General features: G+C 43.8%; 1 protein-coding gene across 1 annotated transcript in view; it reads right to left on the reverse strand.

Moving 5' to 3' along the window:
- The window catches only part of MITF (melanocyte inducing transcription factor), a 66,965-nt gene extending 60,997 nt beyond the window's left edge, over window positions 1-5,968 (reverse strand). Inside the window, exon 1 of the mRNA XM_040492163.1 lies at window positions 5,237-5,968. The gene's annotated coding sequence lies outside the window, so the exon portion shown is untranslated. The remainder of the gene's footprint in view (window positions 1-5,236) is intronic.
- Window positions 5,969-7,598: the final 1,630 nt, after the last annotated feature.

A 7,598-nucleotide genomic window follows, 5' to 3' on the forward strand; every position in this document is an offset into this window, starting at 1 on the left:
TCTGTCTCTCTCTGTCCCAAAAATAAATAAACGTTGAAAAAAAAATTAAAAAAATAATAATAATTTTAGGGGCTCCTAGGTGGCTCAGTCGGTTAAACGTCCGACTTCAGCTCGGGTCATGATCTCACGGTTCATAGGTTCGAGCCCTGCATCGGGCTCTGTGCTGACAGCTCAGAGCCTGGAGCCTGCTTCGGATTCTGTGTCTTCCTCTCTCTCTGCCCCTCACCCGCTCACGCTCTGTCTCTGTCTCTCAAAAATAAATAAATGTTAAAAAATTTTTAAATAAAAAGTAAAAAAAAATAATTTTAAAAAAAGAGCTGTAACACTTGCATTATTAATAACAAATTATTCACATTTAGGCTCTCAGTGAAGTAAAGTACTAATTCTAACACACACAGAGGCAAAGACTTAGTTAATATATATGAAATTTTGAAACATCACAGCAGTTCGTATGACTATTAATTTAATTAAAAAGCAATTCCTTTTATCTAGCTGGCCTAGGAGCATGCTGCTTGAAATTACAACCCAAACCCAAGTCACAGATAAATAAAAGTTACACTGCAGCAACTTTCATCCAAGGAGCTCAATATACTTCACACATATCTCATTCCATCCTCACACGTTTTTTTTTTTTTTTTCCTTTTTAATTGAAATAACTTTTCTGGGGAGGTTTTAAAAGGTGGGGGGACTTCTGGTGCTTACCATACTTTAAGCCCCCTTTTCCTGTGTATGATTTTTCCAGGCAAATTCTTCTAATTTTAATAGGTAACAAATCAGTACTTTCACAAAGTATTACCTTTTAAATAGACATTGTATATTCATTTTTTTTACTCTATCCATTGATCATATTTTCCTTTAGTGAGTGCTCCCCTACATCCTCTGTTTGCCTTCATTATGCTACTTTTGTCCCTGAACAAATGATCTAGTCAAATATTCAAAATACAATTTCCTCTTAATATATTCACCCAAGCTGCTTCCTCCTTACTAAAGAAAGGGCTGGTGGTAGCGTCTGGGTGGCTCATACGGTTAAGAGTCCGACTCTCGATTTGGGCTCAGGTCATGATCTCACAGTTCATGGGTTCGAGCCCTGAGTCAGGCTCTGTGCTGACAGCTCAGAGCCTGGAGCCTGCTTGGGATTCTGTGTCTCCCTCTCTCTCTCTGCCCTTTCCTGCTCACCCTCTGTCTCTGTCTCTCAAAAATAAGTAAACGTTAAAAAAAAAAAAAAAAAAGAACGAAAGAAAAGAAAGGGCTGGCTGCAGGCTGCAGGCTTCTAGCCTCCCCTCTTTTATCAGCTTTTTGTCAACTTCAGCTGGAAAAGAAGGTCACTGGTTTGCCAAGTGTCAGCCTCCTGAGTCAATCAGGATGAGCATAGAGAATGAAGATGTGGGACGGGTTTGGTCAAATGGTGCCAGGAAGGATGAGAAGAAATTCAGGTAATTGTACCACACATATTTGTGCAAAACTAATTAAGAAGACACTGTTGGAAAAAGAGGGAGAAAGGGTTTAGAAACAGAACACAGGCACAAACAAGGCAGGGAAGTATCACGATGTTTTAATTCCATGGAGAAAGGCTATCAATGATGCAAAAATTAACCAGTTATAAGAGGGCTGGTTGAGGTGAGCCTTGACTGGGTGCAGAGAAAAGGACACCCACCCACCTACGGTGATCAGAAGTGTGGCAGAGAGAGTCCTACTGAAGCTATCGTTTCTCCGTGGCCTGGCCATCCGGACCAACAGTACCCAACTTCTCTTAACATACTAAGATTTCTTGGGGCAAATCATGTCAGTGAGTTACTGTTCGCAGCTTTCTTGATTCATTAAATCTAAGAACAGGAGTGCGGAAGTAAGGAGGTGCACGAACAGCTTTTTAAGAGAGAGGTCTCTAAAAACACTTGTCTGCTTTGCAGTCATGTCCCCACAGAAATCCGCCCAAGGTAACTTGAGCCAGTGACCCAGAAAATGATTCTTTTTAGAAGTCACCTGCACTTTTTTTTTTCCATAAAATTGGTTGATCCAGAAATTCTAATGACCTGGTAAAACAGTGTATACAGTCAAGATGGATATCATTCTCCTCAAGAGTATCTTCTCCAAGTGATTTCAGGAGAAACTTTCACGCTGTTTGCAGGTTGGATGTGAGCTAGTGTTTCCCCTGAACAGCTCTGGAACACCCAGTCTCAGAGAAGGGAGTGACTTTCCCTGGAGAGGAGGATCCTTCTCGGGTTTGTCTGCTCACGTTGCTTCAGAAAGCCATAACAGCTTCACATTCTTGCGATAAATAGAAAGCTACACTTCCTAAAACTTAAAGTCGGTTAAGTCTGGTTATCCTGGTCAATCCCTTTCTATGGCTTCACACCACTCTTGGGATAACGCGAATCCTTAAGACGGTCTGTGTCCAAAGCCTTGGATACTCTGGCCCTTGCCCACCTTTTAGCCTTGTGCTTCCTATACCATTCTCGCGCTCGCTCTCTGCACACAACCACCCTGATTTCACTTCTTCCTGTCTGCTGGAGCCGTCAAGCCCTCTGGCACAAAAGGCCTGGCCGCAAGCTTTTCTCTGCCCCCTGAAATGTTCCCTCACCACAAATGTCAGAGTTATCATCTATGCTTCCAGGATCACTGAGAGAATTCTTCCCTGCCCAGACTACTCTTTTTTCCTTTGCTACATACTCTCACAGAATCTTTTTTCTTCCCTTCATTGCACTTCCTTCACTTTTTGGGTGGTGCTAGGAAGATCACTCGATGAAGTGTCCATTCCCCTTCATACCCTCCCCCCAACGGTAAGCCCCAGGAGAACAAAGACCCTGTCTGGTTTTGCTTAACACTGGATCCCTAACACACAGATGCTCAATAACTACTTGCTGAGTAAGTGAACAAATATATACTTGGTTCCATTTCCTCTCTGCTTATTCATTTGACAGGTTGACATGCTCTACCCTTCCCCCTCCACTGCCCAAAATGTACTCTTCCAAAGGTCACCGTGATCTCCCAATAGAACAACCCAATGCATACTTTTCAATCCTTGATTTCTTGGACGTATATGCCCCCATCAACAACTGACCAGCTATACTAGATTCTCCAGGTTTTGTTCCTCTCCAGTTTTTTGGATCTCTTCTTTTCTCCATATGCTGTCCTTCCCTCTAATGTTGAGCTCCAGAGCTCTCAAGACCCACATCTTCTCTTACAACACTCTCTCTGGTAAACCCATACTCTCTCTGGGTTAAAATACTTTCTATACTACTGAGTCTCAAACTTGTAGCTCAAGTTCAGACTCGACTCTAGAAACAGACAGATTCCCTGATCCTGATCACAAGGGCCCTGCCTCTCTCTCCAGTCTCACCCCCCCAGCATGGCTAGCCTTCTCTTTGTTGTTTGCCTGTTCTCACCTGCACAGGGCCTTTGCACATGGATCCACTTGATATACTCTTCCCATGTCCCTATGCCAAATTACAGTCAACTCATTCTTTAGGCTGCAGGATGGGGGTATCCGACAAAGTCTTCTCTGACTTTTTATACTGATCTTCCACCACAAACTCGCATAGCACTGTGCCCCCCTCTTTTCTGGTTGACCCTGCAACCATGCACTCACTTCCATGATCATCTGACGAACACTTGTCTCTTCTATTGGCGGTGAGCATCACAAGGACACGTTAAAACCCTCAAACCAAGAATACTGCCCTGCATGTTGGTGCCACTCGATACCCATTTTATATAATAACTCCTGCTCAATAGCTTTATAAAAATTAGTCGACAATAAATGTAAATGGGCAGGCTGTAAATCAGGTAGTTTAACTTTGCTACTTTGCTCATTCATTCAATCATTCACACTCATTATTCATTAATCCACTTAGAGTTTATTTATAAGGCCTTACTGCATATTGGACACAGTGTAAAATGCTCTTGGTCAGAGGTTTCTCCAGTCTCAAAGACGTGAAGCCCAGGTCCAACACTGACTAGCCATGTGCTGAGACCAGAGGTCAGCAAACTTTCTCTATAAAGATCCCAAAAGTAATTATTTTCTGCTGTGTGAGCCATGAGTCCTCTGTTGCACTACTCATCCCTCCTCTGTAGTGTGAAAGTAGCCAGAGACCAGATGAAAATGACTGAGCATGGCTGCATTCTAATAAAACCGTACAGAAATAGGCAGAAGGCAGAAAATCCTGCAAACATTGTTTCCCAACCCCTGGTATAGACCAATGTCTTCATCTCTACTATGCTCAGTTCTCTCCTCTGTAAAATATATGGAGTATTATGCTGCCTTCCTCTTCCTTTCTATCTAACAAGGTTCCATTTACTTTAACCCATAAGGGTTTGTTTTTTTTTTTAAATATTCATTTATTTTTGAGAAAGACACAGAGACAGAGAGAGTGTGAACAGGGGAGGGGCAGAGAGAGAGACGGAGACGTCGAATCCCAAGAAGGCTCTAGGCTCCAAGCTGTCAGCACAGAACCTGACACGGGGCTTGAACCCACAAACTGTGAGATCATGACCTGAGCCGAAGTCAGATGCTCAACTGAATGAGCCATCCAGGTGCCCCAGGTTTTTGTGGTTTTCTTTTAACTACTGTTTTTCTTTCCTCCTCCTCCCCCTCCTCCTCTTCTTCTTCCTCCTCCTCCTCTTCCCCCTCATCTTCCCCCTCCTCCTCCTCCTTTTCTTCTCCTTCTCCTTCTCCTCCTCCTCCCCCTTCTTCTTCTTCTTCTTCTTCTTCTTCTTCTTCTTCTTCTTCTTCTTCTTCTTCTTCTTCTTTCTTAATTACTGCTTTCTAAGACTTCTGGGTTCAATGTTTTCATAATTTGTTCCCCAAATTATTTTGATAGGCTCCCCCACCTCCCATCACATTCCTCTGAAACCAACCCCCACCTCCCTCAGCCCCCAAAGGCATCTTTCTGAACATCTCTCTTTTCAAACTTGAAAAATCAATGAACAAACCCACAGAAACAAACACAAACACATGCCGCCAGTGGCTACCCAATGCCTATGACATCAGATCCAAGCCGCGCAGGGTCACATACAGGCCCTTTGTTACCCGGCCCCTGCTCACCTGTACCGCTTCACCTCCGTTAGGTGACTTCACACTCAGTCCCTCCTTCTCCTGTCTTCCCTTTGACTGCTTCACACCAGGACCCAGAGCATGTGCTACTGACTTGCTCCTCTCCTCATGCCATGCTCCCCTTATCCCAGTCCTGCTGGTGTGGCCTGCCTTGTTCTCCAAGGTTCCACTCAACAGTAACCACCTCACCTTCGGGGGCTGAACCGCAGTCCCTCCGTGGGCTCATAGTACTTCGCCACCAGGCAGACCGACTGCCCGTGTTGCTGGAGAAGTGAAGGGTTCAGGGTTAGAAGGCTCTACTAGTCCTGGCTAATATTTATTGAGCGCTTTCCTAACTTGTTCTTCAGGACTCCACTCAAAGGCAACCACCTCACGACCGGTGCTACGTACTTTACATACATGAATTCATTAAATGACCACACCTCTGGAGTTGACTCAGGTGTTTCTGCTCGAGCTCCAACTGTACCGTCCTGGAAAAAATGCCACGTTCCGCGAAATCGCACACTATAAACAACAGGGCAGATAGGAAAAGAGAAGGTTAGGGGCCGACCTCTCCAAACCGCTGGACCTTTGTAACCAGAGCGTGAATAACAACAATCAGTAAACCCTAATTCAACACGAGCTGGTTAAATTTCTACTGGCAGTTGCAGCCAGCTTCACAGACAGTTTTAAGCTCTGGGATTCCCGCTTCCTCCCCTCACAAGGTGGAGTACAGACGGTGAGGTGGTTCTGATGGAGATCATTTCTTTAAAAACTACAACCTGATCCCGGATAGAGCCTTCTTGGTGACTGACTGCATTGCTGTAAAGAGAAATGTCTTAGTACCTGCTTCTTCTGCACACACCCCTCCAGACGGCGGAGCGTGGTGGAAAAGGCAAGGGGTTGTGGAAGCCCAAATTCCACTAACCCTGCGGGAGGGGCAGATGCTCCGTACATATTTGGCCTATTTAAAGTCTTCCTCAATGGCGAAGGCCTTCTCTTTAAATATGATAAAGCCTGTCCTTGACGGCTTCAAACGTTTACATGTTGGAAAACGAGTTCAAGAGGAATTCCTTGCTACGCGAGCACGAGGGCCTCATTCACCGGTAACACTGGAGGTGCTCACATTAAAGAAACGCACTGCAACAGGATGGAGAGGGGGGTGGGAACTGATACTGTGCCCATTTTCCGGATAAGGAAACTAAGGTTCAGACTAGAGATTAGATCACCTGTCCAAGATTACTAATTATACAGCTAGGGATCCTAGACAAGCCGTGTAATTCCAGATTTGTGCGTTTAAGGAAGAAGGAAGGAGGAGTTTCGATTTCACTGAAAAAGGAAAGCCTTTGAGAAAATTTGCAAATACTCTCTCTCTCTCTCTCTCTCTCTCTCTCTCTCTCTCAAAAGAATTAAAGTCAGTATTTACAAGCCAAAGTAAAATGAATAAATCTAGAGAAAGGAATCATACGCTCCTGGTCTCGCACTCACTGATAGATCGTAAACAAACATCCTTAGCCTCTACTCATTTTCTGCTTAGCGAAGAAGGGAAGAGAATAATAGCTATAGAACGTTCTGTGACCACAAATCACGTGAGAAATGAGTTTTCATGTTAGACACTCAGTAATCCTGAGAATTCAGTACTTAAGATGGATTTTAAACAGTTTGTATACATGAACTCGTGGTAGCTTTGGGCCCACCCTCGCCATCTCATCCTATTATGCCCGTGCTCAGTCTCCACTTACAAGGCTTCAGGAACATCTCAGAGATGCGGTTCACGACAGTCAGTAGGGACACTGTTGCTGTTATTATAGTAAGCACGACACATGTAGGCAAAACAACAGAATGTCTAAATAATAATACAAGAGGTTTTCCAACTCACTTTTTGCCACCCTCGAGGAGAAACTGGTCATTTACACTACAGTGGAACTGTGAGCCATATTGTACATTGAGAGATTCTTTGTCGTGACAACTGTTCTGTGTACCTCATCTTTAAACAGACCCAATGTTTCCTTCAAGGGCTTTCAAAGTCCTTTGTCGTCTTCATCTTACCACGATTTAAATTCCAGGGATGTGTAGGTGGGCCCTTCTCATGGAAGAAAGAAGAGACAGTTCATTGAATGTCAGTTTTAGGAGGCAAATCTGAAACCAGCTAGTCAGATGGGGAGGCTGAGGCCCAGGAAGGCAACTTCCCTAAGGTCGTCCGGCTTGTGGATGGATACCATGTATGTAGGTTTGATTTCAGCGCTGTGGTATTGATTATAAACTAGCAAACACTGTAATATCAGTTGAAGACAATGGTGTTTGGTCTTAAGATAATAGATACCAAAGAAATAAGATAAATGGCTTAATGGCAAAAATAAAGGTCAGCTAGTAAGCTAGTGTCATGTATAGAACACTGCAGGTAACACATGTTTCTGAAAGACAAAAAAACAAAAAGGCAAGACTAAAATTTTATATAAATTACAGGAGACGGTGCTGGGACAGCAGGATGTTAGATAAGAAAAAAAAAAAGATATATCATGTAAGGAACAAGTCAGGTAACCCCAGAGCATGTGAATCAAAATACTTGGAT

The sequence above is a fragment of the Herpailurus yagouaroundi genome, unplaced genomic scaffold, assembly GCF_014898765.1.
Source record: "Herpailurus yagouaroundi ecotype Mexico unplaced genomic scaffold, PumYag 183, whole genome shotgun sequence".
Taxonomy (NCBI): Eukaryota; Metazoa; Chordata; class Mammalia; order Carnivora; family Felidae; genus Herpailurus; species Herpailurus yagouaroundi.